We start from the raw sequence: 14252 nt of genomic DNA, 5'->3' as shown, positions 1-14252 counted from the left end.
TGTAGCTGTTTTGACTCTGTATCCACATATTTACTGATGTATCCTCTCTGTTTGGTTTCTTCTATCCTTTACTTTCTAGTCTTGATCAAAAGTATATCTCCTTGCACTCATCAGCTCTCCCTGTACGCCTGCCTGTTCCTGTTGGATGGGAAGAGCAAGGGAAATATATGCATAACCCTCCGCTGACATGCCGTCTCGTTTGATGTGGGATTCTCAAACAGATGCCCCGTCTTTCCAGCGTTATTGGGGATATTAAAGTGCTGCGTGGCTCCGTCTCTCTGACTCCTTAATACAAACACACACACCGTCATTTGCAAAAGCCAATTCCATTCCCTGCTTTAGAAGCTAGCTTCACAGCCTTCCTCTGTTATTGGGAAGGTAAATAAAAACTCCAGGAACAGACGGAGGGTTGCTGCTGCAGTCAGGGTGGATTGCAAATAATGACCATTTTCATTATCCATTAATCTAAGGTTATAAATCATTGAATCTATAAAAAGGTGATAAACTCAGATCCAAAACAATAAGCTATTTAATTTATATAAAACAAAAGCGGTGAATGTTTCTGTGAGTACTTTGACATTCTGGGAATGCTTATATGCTTTCTTGCTGAGAGTTGAAAAGGATAAATATGAAGCTACAGCTAGGAGCTGAATAGCTTAGCTTAGCATAAAGACTTGAAATGGGGAAATAGCAAGCCTGGCCATGGGCGTAAATATAGACCGTGCGGAAGTTCAACAAAGTGTTGGGTGGAGAACAGGACCTTGCAACCGATGGTGAAGAAATATGCTTGTGTTCAAAGAACTCATGCATAATAAACAATGGTGCTATGCTATATGTGTCTTCTTTCTTTTTGGTAAAATAATCTGTAACATTCTATAACAAAATAATGTGCCCATTGTTCTATTAGACAATAAACTTAACAATTTACATTTACTTTTCTTCACAGAAGTGAAACAAATGCTAAGAAATAGGCTTACTGTTTATACATTTTACGTTTTCTAGCACACCTTCAAATCAAGATGGCCTTGTGACCCCCATTGAAGCTTTGGTGACCCTTAGCAGGGATACTGACCCCCAGGTTGAAACACTGGATTTGACAAACTCCAAATAATGTGTTCATTTGCAAGTTTTAAACAGACAACAGGCAGATTTCGTTATCTTTGGATGGAGCCAGCCAGCAAATGGGAGTATTTCTTAAAATGCCAAGCTAATCCTTTGAGCAACGGATCAGTTAAAAAATACAGTTGTTTCAGCACTAGCCGATTGATTCCTAACATTAAAACTGTCAAAACACAACATCTATGGCTTATGTGTTCAAACCTGCTAGACAGACTGAAAAACACCTGACACAACCTCAGCCGCACTATGATACATTTCAGAGGCTTCCAGTGTTTGAATGGAGATCTGTCCTTGTAAAACAAAACTATATATATAAATACAATTTACAAGCCAATTGAATATCTGGAGTTGAGTCTTGTAAACACTGAAGAAGAGGCAGAAGGAGGAGAAGAAGAAAAGATAAGCAGCTCTTGAAATATCTAGGCCAGTCAAACAGAGGTGTGGTCAGGGACGGACGGTGCGGCTCTCGCTGCAGGCCGGGTCTGTGAGAAGGTCATGTGAAAGTGGAATGTGGCTGAGCTGGATGCTCGCCAGAGGCTGTTAAGAAAGACTATTTTTCTCAAAACAAAGTGAAAACTGTACGCCACCTGGCAGATATTATTCCTCGCTGTATCAATACAGTCCAGGTTATTTGAATAATTGGCTTTGGAAACATGTGACAATATCTTGCCACGAAGCAGAGATCTCAGATTTTTATTTTTTATTTTTCACTGTGTATTTGTTCAACAAAATTCAACAGACGTAATGAGAGACCAAGCTTTTGCATGCTGCATTACTGGACAAACAATTACCCAGCAATTACTGTGAAGCTTTTGAGATAGAGGGGAATGCATCACTCAGCAGGCAGCTGACAGCGTGAGCTAACTCAGCAAGCGACATGCAAAATAGGAAAATAATGGTGTAGAATGCCAGAAGAGAAGATCGTCCTGAATAAACACAGAGACACAATTAAAAAGAAGGGAAGGGGAAAACACATTTATGTAGACAGGTGAATGGAACATACACAAAGACAAAGACATATATCCAAAGAGAAGTGAGTGTGCGCACACATATTCAAACTCTCCAGTGAGTGCTGTCAGAGCCTGGCTGTCAACAGAGCCCTGTGTGACTGAGAACGGGACAGGCAGTGAAGCCTGGATAGGCATGTTCCAAACTTTTTTATTGAGAATGAATCATGTATCAGCTGATATCAAAGCAGTACACATAAACAGAATGATTAAATTTGTTCCCATGTGAAAGGATTATTTCATTTCATGATATTATGCTGCAGGGTTTATAGTTGTTGAGAAAGTTTAATAAAGCAAAACTTTAAGGTGAGCAATAACAGGAAGTCCTGGGACTTGCATAATATCTATAAAGTGTATATCTTGGAAGTGTAGCTGGTGTATTGTGTTGACTAGACCTTTGATCCAACCTGCAGTATTGCAACAGCGAAACTGACAGTGTCTGGTGGGGGAAGGCGTGAGAGGTGAGTAAAGAAAAGGGTTGAAGAGAGATACACAGGGGATATAAAAGGCAAAACGAGAGAAATAGAGAGTATGAGTAAAAAGACAGGCACTAAATGTTATGTTCAGACTGGCAGCCTAAATCAGATTTTCGGCATATCAAGATAGGAATCAGATTGCCTTTATCAAGTGTGGATGGCAACATCCACGTAGAAGTCATACTGTAGGTGGTTTGAAATCTGACTCAAATCAAATTTTGAGTGACTGAGCCGAGCCACTCAAATCAGATTTCAAGCTGGCCTTTACGTCACTCGCAAAGCATAACACAGAACATATGATGGTGACATCACATCTGGCTGTGACTGCCGCACAGCGGTGGAAGAGTACTTGGACCTTAGGTAAACGTGTAAGTACAGCAATGTAAAAGTCCATTCAAAACCCTATTTACAGTAAGTAAAAGTACACACATTTTATCAGCGAAATGTACTTAAAGTACCAAAAAGAACTGGTTAGCATGTTAATACTCATGCATTAATGTGTAAGCAGTATGTTACTGTTGTAGCAGCTCAAGATGAACAAGCTCAGGTTTGTACGTTAAATGTACGGTGAAACGGGTTAGAGAGTCAAACAGAATGTGCTGAAAACATTACATGTGAATAGATCGCTCATGGTGGAATATGGCGCGATACGAAGCTGAGAGATAATGGAGGACTGTTCACCTTCACACACACCTGCGTTGTTAGGTCAAGAGGAGTAGGAGGAGGAGGAACGGTGTTAGATGAATAAATTAGACCTCAACCACATTTGTTTGTAATGTAAACAGTTTTTGCCAGCTGAAATCCAAATGCACACCTCTTACTATGATGTTGCTCTGCCAGATACCCACAAGCTAACATATTGAAAAAATATTTTTACATTTTACAAGACGAGAAAAGTGATTTTGGATTTTTTAAAAAGGATATTTTATTTAACACATAGTTAGCATGTAACAAGAGATAAGTGGAAATGTGGAAAGGACACAGGATTAGAACTTATGAAATGACAATGAAATTAGGTTTTCATACATTTTGATCCAGTGACTATAAGTGCGCAGGAAGGAATAAAAAAAGTTCTGATACTTAAATTTTTATTAATTTATATATTCATTCTTTCTCTAATAAGAACAGTTATTTAAAAGAACTATCTTAATCGTTTAAAGAAGAGATCACTCTTTGCTGAAACTGCTAGCAACTCATGGACGTCTGAAACATGACAAGGAGCCCCATCCAGACAAAGCTTTTTTTCTTAAAGGCTTTGATCTGAATCTGAGAAGCAACTATATCTCTCAAATAAAGGTAGTGGAATTAAAAATGTAATATTACCCTCTGAAATAGTACAAGATCTAGATCTAGTATCTAGAGTACAGTACTTTCTAACGCCGCTGCCACATGAGACATGTCTGTGTGTGAGACAATCTCCATTCGTCATCTAATCTGCAGCTTGCTGTTTTGGTTTCATTCTGGAAAAATGCTCCATTTCTTACTGTATATGCAGCAGTGTCGTTACCATAAAAGCTCAGCCCGATAGGTTTACAATGCCTGAACACAAAATGCAACATCGCTTGTAAATGACAAAAAGGATCTCGGTCCTAAAGATCAGACTTACGAGACAAATTGATTTTTTATGAGGTGTGAGCATAAAATTTAAGATAAGGGGGAAAGATGGGGTAGAGGTGAGGGTGGCGGAGTCGGTCCAAAATGCGTCAGCAGCCTGAAGCCTCCCAAAAGTTCAGTGTGGTTGGAGCAGAAAATCAAGGAGCGGGGCTCTGTGTTGTGTGCTGTACGCCTGCTGGCAGCCTCTCTGGCTGGCATTCACCATTGCTTTTTTGGCTGCTTTCAGAGGGCTCCAAAGCAAACAAGGACGGCCCTGCTTATAGGCCGTAAAACTTGTGTGTCAGCCCACTCAATCATACACAGCACTGTACTTCTCAAAATGGCATGAAGTGTTTTTATATTTTCTAAACAAGCTGATACAAAATATTGCATTTAAATATACAAAACAGTTATTTCAAAATATGATGATAAATTAACTATTTATCGAACGGAAACTTAAAGTATTCTCACTTTTTTGATACTGTGGCTGTGCTGTATAATTTTCCAGTTTTCAAAAATAAAATAAATATAAAATAATTTGTTGATATATTTGTGTCTAAGCTTCAGACCTCTGGGTGGGACGTGGAAGCTAGTTACTGACATTTGAGAGCAGGTGTTGCTAGGAGACGCGTTGCTGTGGTGTGCTACTGACAAAGATTGATAGAGGACGTGTTGGTCAGCACACTGTGTTGGTTGCCATTAGTGATCTGTCCCTTTATGACATTAAAATATTTGGACCCACTGTGTTGGTAAGTCACTGTGGAAGCTAGCAAGCCAGGCTAACTAGCAATGGAAGGAAGCCTGCTCGAAGAGTCGCTAGATAACGGTCAATTACATAATACAAATAAATATGTTTTTTTTTATGTCAAGTTGAACTTAGCTAGACTCTGTATTTTGTATATACTTTTTAATAATTTAGAATTGAAAAAAGGGAGAGGGACAGTGATCAGTGACTGGTCGTTTAGTAAGCACTAGGGCTGCACTAGGGCTGACAATAGTCGACCTAAGCATTAGTAATGAGAATAGTCTTAGTTAATGCATTAGTTCATTTATTAATTCATTAGTCAGATAGTCGCAGAAAAACAAAAACGTCAACTTCGTTCTGAAGCTACACCTTGTTACTGGAGTTTGTTTGTTAACATTATACATCATCCATCGTATCAATGAGTCTGCGAAAATGTAAAGTAAAGTTGGAAGTTATTAATTTTGCGTTTTGAACAAGACTTGTGTGATGTTATACTGTGTTGAAATAAACAAACTAAATGTTCAGTCTCATTGCTGGTTGTTCTGACACGTTCAGAATCATTACAGCTTTTTCCATTGTCATTTAACAGGCTGCTTCTAATATATATGTATTTAAATATGGAAATTAATATCGTAAATGTTCTACGACTAGTCGACTATTTGCTTTATTTATTAACTACTGGTTGACTGGGAAAATCTTCAGTCGGGGGCAGCCCTAGTGAGCACAGTCTCATTCACATTTCTGCCTGGCTGTGGTTGGTCGACTGAAAGTGCAGCTGCTCTACAGAGACAGCCACGGTACAGCACGTCCACTGCTACATTTAACGCTAAGTGTTTCTTTGAAGAAAGTCTGTGAAGGGGTCTAAAAAGTTGCCAAATCCAGCGGAAAAGTCGCTAAGTTGGATACATTGGTTGCAAAGAACTGTACAGAGTGCTTAGACTAAAGAGGAAACTAATCAGAAGCTAACAACATCGGCCCCCAGCAGGTGAACTGCCTGTGTGTCCGTTGGAACTGAAGTGATATTATGAACAAAAAAATGTGCCTACCCACAATGCCATATTCAAAAACTCACAATTTCACAAAATAACAACGCAACTCCAAATAATCACCAAGGATATACAGTATTACTTGTTAATAAATTTCAGTCAAATTTCAGTCATGTACACTTGCTTATTACAGTCTTTTACAATTCATAATATAAAACAAATTTATTTTAAAGTAGCCCAATTACATGCCAGTCTAATAATGTAATTTGATTTCTACAGTGTTGCAATAAAAGTCATTTTTTCCTCCCATGTTTAGCTCTGGTCGTCCTTTATGGGTCAAGGTTGTATTCTGAGGTGAATCTTTTTTCTGTCTGTCTCTGAATGACAGGGCCAGCGTAAACAGGCCGTGGATGGTCACGAGTGGGAGATTACGAGGGTTTGATGAAAACAGCTACTGCTGGGATTTATCACGGGTGGTGCTGAATGGCTGCATTCGACCTCCAGACTCGTATGAGATACTTGTAGCGAGGTCACTGCGGCAGCTTCATGCTTTTCACATTGGTCCGCATGTTATTCAATTCACGTTGACTATAATCCAATGATTGGACTGCAAATGTGCAGGTATTATCTTTGGAAAATATACATTGCGACATTCTTTTCGAACCATTGAGTTATGTGTTTATTTTAAAGGAGGCAGGGAGAATTCAAGCCCTGCTGGCAGAATGTAGGTTGACTTGCAGATGTATATATATAGGGCGGTTTTTTATAGACACTTAACTCCAATTAACCTTCATTCTCCTATTTGGCGTAATCACATTATCCTCTGGTATTCGAGTCTATTTTCCTTTCATCCGAGGGAGGCCGCGTCCTCCTGCTACATGCCCAGAGAACGGTGAGGCAGCGCAAGAACAAGCTTCCCCTTGTGCTGGATCTCTCAGTTGGCCAGAGAACCAGTCTATGGTCTACACTCTCTCTCTCTGTGTCTCCCCCTCCTCACCCTCGGATCTCTCTCAATGTTCTCCTCACGCTCCCCTTTTTAGAGCTTTCCTTCTGCTCCCTCGCTGCATATCTGAGCTCTGCCCTCGGGCCATGTCCAGCACCAGACAACGTCTGATTCATGCCTTCAGTTAGCTGCTGTGGTCAGCTGACTCTAAAGTACGGGATTGGGCTTGTTGGAGGACTGATTCAATGTCCCGCCAGGACGCTGATTAATTCCACTGTACTGTAAGTGTGCCTAAATAAGAAAGTAATTTAACAGTTTAATAATTAAAAGGAAGTAATTCTTCAAAAATATTGCTTTTTTATTCTTATAATGTCCTACTTTATTGTCTTTATAATTTATTTCTAATACATTCTGACACAGTGAGTCCTTCTTGTCGTCAAAATAATGATTCTGGCTACTAAATGTCTCTAAATGGACAGCTTGAGACAGAGGCTTAAATGTGTGCCTCTTTCTTCCCCCTGTGCTGTACAAAAACACATTCCAGCTGTCAAATATGCTCATTCATGTACTTCTATATAAAACCGTTTCTGACTACCTGCCTGTCCCCTAAAGCAATTATAGGTGAAAGAGCTCCTTTTCAGCGCTTGAACCCTCACGCTCCAGAAAGGTGCATGTTGAGCTGTCACCCGCACTGACACTTTAGTGACATATTTTTAGAAGTGCTGCATGAATGACGGTGCATGAAATTTGCAGTGATTTTGAAAGATTTGGAAATGTCACCTCAGTTAGGCTCATACTTTACACTTCTACTCCACAACATTTAAGAAAGAAATATTGTACTGCACTGCATTTATTTGACAGCTATGGCTACTAGTTACTTTGCAGATTCTATATGCAAAATATGAGATGGTGTTATAAAGGTATTTTTGTCCCCTTGTGGACAATATTTATTATCAATTAATTAATTGTTTGGTCGCTCTGAGAACAGCGAAAAAGGTCCAGCACAATTTTCTAAGCCAACTGTGATGTCTTTAAATGTCTCGTTCTGTCTGACCGATGGTCCAGAACCCAAAGATATTCAGTTTACGGTGATATAAAACAGAGAAAAGCAGCAAATCCTCCAAGTGGAGGGAAAAAAAGGTCTGTTCTGATTGAACTTTCAACTTGTAAGTATATAAAGTAAAAAAGCTCCACCTCGACCAGCTACAACATTAGCATTCTGCTTCCATATTATTACATCAGAAATGATAATGCAATAATATTAAATAGAAAAAATATATATTAACAGGGACCATTCTACCTTCATGACGAGTACTTATACTTTTTATACTTTCAGTACATTTATCTGAGAATACGTTCTCTGAAGTAACACTTTGAATGCAGGACTGTACTCGTAGTGAAGTATCTTTACACTGTCGCACTGCTATTTTTAAGCAAACAAGGGATCTGATATGATTAGGAGGGCTGCTAATCCTGAGTAAATGTACAATCAGTAACAAATAAGCTACCAGCTATATGCTTACTGCACAAGACATCAGCCAGTGAGTTGTAACACAATGAAATCATATGTTGCCATAGAGATTACATGAAAACTAGTTAGCAGGTTCAACAGTTGAAACAATCAGGTAAAAGTAATGGTTAAATGGTTGAAACAGCCACTGTGTTAGCAGAATGCAAACTTGACCGAATCAACAAGGACAATTTAATTGTAACAATATCCACTTTTATGTAGTGTTACTTAACATCCACTTTAAAAGTCATTTGAAATGAACACATTTGGAACATGATGGTTGGAGCTGATGAGGGGGTGCTTGAGTTCATCTGACAGGGATGATCAGTGTTCCTACTTTTATCAAGAATGTTTTTCCAGTACACTTTCCAGGAGTGTTTCTTTTCACTTCAGGACAGCATTTGCTCACAGTCACATTATGTACCAGTGGGCCTAGCACTGACTCTAACTCCTGGTTTTTACCTCCTTTTTTAATGACAAAGAAGTGTCTCAGGTTCTTTATGACACCCAAAAGATCTCTGCAAATCCGTTCACACTCTGAACAGCTAGACTGACTGACACAGCCGAAAGAAAAAGGGAGGGTTTGAAAAGTTTTACTGTTCTGCTTCACGTCCGATTAACCCACTTTGAAGTGTCGTCCCGCACAGCTACCAACTGTTGAGTTTCAAACTAAATATCCACCTAAAGGTTTATGTAGGCGATCTGAGAGAGGGGCTAAAATACAATTAACATTTTTCAAAACAACATGGATTATTTCCAGGAAATTTGGTAATTTTAATCAATTTCGAGGTGTTTCTATGGCAGGAAAAATAGAAAATTGTCCAGTTTTCCAGAATGTGGTTGGAACCACTTTCAACTCGCTGTAACTCTGACCCTTGCCTTCCTTGCGATGTATGTACGATTCAATTTGCACTGAACATTTGGAAAAGATATCAATTCAATAATTGGGTTGACACTGCTTGAAAATACTGTGAATTTACTAAGATCATTAAATATTAGAGGTTATATGTCAATGCTGGCGAGATATGTGCTGTTATTCTCTATAGGTTGTAATGTTTACTCATTAATCACATCCACTGGCAGTCATGGTCTGGGACTTGGCGTGCTGCCGGTGTGTTAGGCAAAAACCTGTGAATAAAACAGCTTTGTAAATTAAGTGCATTCAGGGCAGCGTTCCCTGGCAAAAAAAAAATAAAAATAAAAATAAAAAAAAAGCTTTTGATCATGGAGATGTCATTATTTCCCAAGAAGCATGGTGTGTTTACCTGTGAGGAGCAATGGAGCACTTCACACCCATTTAAATAATGAGACCATTGCAAAAGATGTTAGAGATAATTGTTACTGTTTCACCTCAGACATTTTTAAAGTTATTGCTGGAAACGCTCACAATTATTTTAAATTGCTTTCTGCTCTGAAAGGAAGAGCAGGTGGCAGATTTCAGAATGTAAACTGGCCCTTACAGTGTTCTGATTTTTTAAAACAACCCCCGAGGATGTGAATGCACTCTTTTATTAGGCTTTTTTTCCCCCCTTTAAAATAATGTGTACTCAACCTTTTATTTAGTGTCTCCTGTAGGCCACCCATTAAAATCACCGCCGCTGTTTCAAACTTGGTTCTAAAGGGATTTGTCACCCCAAAGGTTGACAAGACAAGTGCACAAGGTCAGAGAGAGACACGGTGAACAACAGCCAGTGAACTAGAAAGAAACATGGCAGCCATGAATAATGCATGCATGAAAAGGTTTATCTAATGGCACTCTTAAAACTTTTAAAAGTTGATCTTTGCTTTCAGCTGGAGACACTCTCGGCTAGAAAGCCCCTTTCTCTAACTTACCGCAGTCATCCTTAGAACTCAGCTTGAGAGAAACACTGATTGGTTTAATTATGTTTGCAGTGATTAAGCATCTTAATGGTACTCATCACAATATGAGACACGAATCACAATGATTCTGAGACGTCACATTTGGGGAACAGCTTTAGAAAAGATTTTTTTTCTGGAACAGATCAGTTATTTTTTTCCCCATTTTTGAACACACAGAAAAGGCCACACAATCCCCCAAACTATGCACACAAACATACACACACACACACTGGCAGACAGTTTAAAGAGGGACACTTACCGTCTTTGGACACTTGGTGGTCATGGCAGGGTCAGAGAAGAACAGAGACGCAGACAGAGTGGAGAGCGCGACCTCACGGCATTACACTCACATCCCCGGCTCCCAGACACGAGGACGAGACCGACGGGGCTCGTTAACTTGAAAGCGCGGATGGAGGGCGGCGGGCTTGCTGGAGTGTGTCAAGAGGAAACTGCAGGCACCAGTCAGTCAGGCCGCTGAGAGACAGCGAGAGGGGGGAAAGCGAGACAGACAAAAGCTGAGAGAATTCAAAGACGCCAGCAGTTCCTTCTTCCTCTTCCTCCTCGCTTTCTCTGGTGTAACTTAACCCCTTGAAGAGCCCAGAAGAGCGAGCAGACACACAGAACCAGTTCCAGACCTGTCCTGCACCAACGGCTGCCTCTCTCTTTCTCTCCCCCCCCCTGCTTCTCCCTCAGTTTTTCTCTCCTCTCTGTGTTTTTTGGTATCATTTAACTCTTGATTCCATGGCCCGGCGATGAGCTCACCGCGGGCTCAGGTTTCAGCTCCTTTACTGGAATGCAAGGGCAGTCGCACAGAGAGGCAGAGGTGCTGGGGAGGTCAAAGGCTACTGGGGTAGTGTGTAGGAACAGGAGAGGAGAGGGGTGTCTGTCATCTGGGGGAGTTCCAGTGGAGGGGATATCTGAGGGGCCTGGAGTGCCGAGAACAAAACAGGAGTCACAGGGGTCACGGGTTGCGGAAGTTGCGGGGCCAGGCCGCATTTGACAGCTCTGGAGGGTATGGACTTGAGGACATTGAGTACATTTACACACTCAAATAAACACACACTCAGACAACCTCTCCTAAGTGCTAGATTTATTGCTCACTTAGAGACTGGGGTGTTTTCCTCATGGAGAAAAAGCATCTTCTTCTTTTCTCTTTCTTTTGTTGAGCTGCTGTTTTCACATTTTAGCATCCTGGGTCAGAGATATGAATTATACAATTAAAACAGATACATAACTAATGAGGGTGACCACAATCACAGGAATAATAATGCTTTTATTTGCATAGCGCACAGACAGATTGTGACAAGGTGCTTTACAATCATGATAAAAGTGAAGTAAAATGGAAATAATTAGAGAAAAAGCAATTCAAAAGCAGAAACAAATAGGCTCTCATTAAAAGCAAGAATGTGTCAAGGACATCGACAACAAGCATCTACAGGGAATACAGAAAGAGGCGCAGGAAGAGATTTTCAATGTGGCTCTGAAGAGCGGTACCACAGCTTGAAGGAAACGGCTAACAATGTTCAGTCGGGAACCCGTTTATAGAGCTTTATAATTTTATTGGAGTTCATTTTTTATTTAATTTCCTTTTCAAAAGTCTGGTTTTATTCACTCAGTCACTTCATTTAGTCACTTTTCATGACAGTGCAGTTGTCATTCATCACTGCCCCCCCTCACCTTTCAGAGCACAACTATTTGCTTTTGCTCCTCAACTCCTCACAGTGTGTGTGTGTGTGTCAATTATCCAGCTAGACGCTTCCATTAACAGTCTGTTCAGTTTACCACTGAACAGAATAACTAATAATAATAGCTAGTTAGCTGGCTAGCATCTGTAGTCTTATTAAACTGAATAAAAGGAGAGGCTAGTGTCTGCGGGGTGTGTTTGACGTGTGTTACGCTGAGAAATGAATCCAATACAAATGCAATACAAAAGAATAATGGCAATACAATTCAACAGCAGCGCAAACTGCAGGCTGCAAAATGAACTGGAATCAACACCTCTGTCTGTTGTTCCTCATATTGTAAGGTGTCAATGTAAATGTATATGCATGCATATAACACTCTAGCATGTATTTTATTCATGTAGCCAGGATTTCATATTCACAGGCTGCCATCCTCAATGTTTTTAATACATCTATATGCAAAAGCAATAAGCAAGAAACACAGAGAACAAAAAGAAAAGACACCTACAGCTGACAATTCCTGTATGTGAACATTTGAGTGTATAGTTTAATTTGGAGCTGGAGCCTCATATGTAAATGCATACTTTGTCACCGACACCTGTTTTGCGGTGCATTTGCATGCGCTCCCTATAACATGATGCAAATATATCGCAGGTACACGGCGTACTAATTATATGGTGTTTGTACCACCTGTGGCGATGCAGCAGAGGTGTGAGGTGGCGGTACTCGTTCCCACCGATGGCTAAGCCAATTACATAAAGAGTAAGAGAACAAAGTGATGCCTTTAAAGATGCCATCGTGAAACTGACTTTCCCTCTCTCATATGACAGCGTAACAAAAATAACTGTGGCTAATTGAGGCGGCCTGGCATTTATTTGTCTATTGTTTTGCCAGTCAACGTTCTGCTGTTTACTTCTCTGCCTCTCTTCAGCAGCTCCGGCTAGCTTTGAACTGCAGCTCTGGTGGCCCGCGCTGCTCCAGCCGCTGGGAATGTGTGGTCTTCATTAAGGAGAGGAAGTGTGCGAACGAGCACTGCAGGCCCAACATCTCAGGAATCTTGATCCTTTTCCCCCTTGTGGCACTTTTCACAAGCGGGTCCAGCTAATCGCTTACACCGATAGCAGGGTTCTATGAGAGGCCCCGGTTCTCGGAGAAAGAGGCTGGGGGTGGTGGAGGCTGTGCAGCACTCTCTATCCCCCTCTCTCTCCCTCCCTCCCTCCCGGTTTGTGTAGCATGCTGGGGAGCAGGCTTGCATACTGTTTGTGCAGATGAGTGTCGGAGCGGGCACACCCTCTGCGGGCCTGTTCCCATGGGAACAGCAGTGATAGCGAACAGCTTGTTTTTGTGTTTTTTGGCAATGTTGCCACTGCTGGAATACTGACAGGCACTGGGGAGGTCTGATATGCAAAAAATGTTGCCAGGTAGGCCTTATGTGAAAAGATTGTTTTCCCTTTGACTTTCTCCTGTGTGTTGTTACATCCACGCTGAGTTATTTGGGCATACAGCTTCAGTGGAATTCAGTGTTTTGAAGCTATCACTGGGAGATGTTGATCAAATGGAGTTTGTGTTTCAGAGCTCGCTCCACGCCACGAGCTGACAGGCTGAACTTGTTCTTGAGGGTTCACAATACTCAGGTGGATCATGAGATCCGTTTTAGTCAAATGACTTCGGGTTAGTGTTACAGTCTCCACACACTCGGCCGACAGACACTTGGCTTTGGCTCTGACCTTTTTGTGTCTCCAAGGGAATTCCACACTACAAAAACAGGAAAATAAGTTTTTTAAAGTCTCCCCTTCCCATAAATTTAATATGATAACATCACTGCATGGGTTATCTGACTTCATTAGCATATCTGTAATTGTAAACCTCTTGTCCTTTACTTCTACAAGGGCGAAGAACAGGGCAGTTTTAAAAGTTGTTTTCTCTGGCGGATCTGCTAGTGAAGTTGTGAACAAGAATTGTGTCAAAGCACGACTGAAAGCAAAAGTGTATGAAAGCACTGAATTATTCTTTCAAAGATCTCAAGCTGTGACGAAAACAAAAATATGCTCCTGCAGCTTTATGAAAACCACAAAAAGATTAATGTTGGGCAAACAAAATCAATCGCCATCTGTTTCCAGGAACAAAGAACATCCCCTGCTGCCCTCCGTACATCAAGAGCACTAACCTATATACTTTTTTAGATTTTTTTGTTTTCATAAATATTAGACACACACAGAGCAGGGGGAGCTCGAGATGAAATTAAAGTGTACGTTTATTGTGCAAACGACTACCTTGCTTTATGGTGTTTGGATTCCTAAATGAAAACATAGGAACAGGAAAGCCTTCACC

The 14252-nt window shown here is 40.7% G+C and overlaps 1 protein-coding gene across 1 annotated transcript in view; it reads right to left on the bottom strand.

Annotated features, from left to right (window-relative positions):
- Positions 1-10887, bottom strand: part of flrt2 (fibronectin leucine rich transmembrane protein 2) — a 43800-nt gene extending 32913 nt beyond the window's left edge. The window contains exon 1 of the mRNA XM_035678919.1: positions 10499-10887. The gene's annotated coding sequence lies outside the window, so the exon portion shown is untranslated. The remainder of the gene's footprint in view (positions 1-10498) is intronic.
- Positions 10888-14252: the final 3365 nt, after the last annotated feature.

This window comes from Morone saxatilis, unplaced genomic scaffold, assembly GCF_004916995.1.
Source record: "Morone saxatilis isolate NCDOM2014 unplaced genomic scaffold, NCSU_SB_2.0 Contig7, whole genome shotgun sequence".
NCBI lineage: Eukaryota > Metazoa > Chordata > Actinopteri > Moronidae > Morone > Morone saxatilis.
Note: the sequence above shows the minus strand (reverse complement) of the source record. Positions and strands in the feature narration are given on the sequence as shown.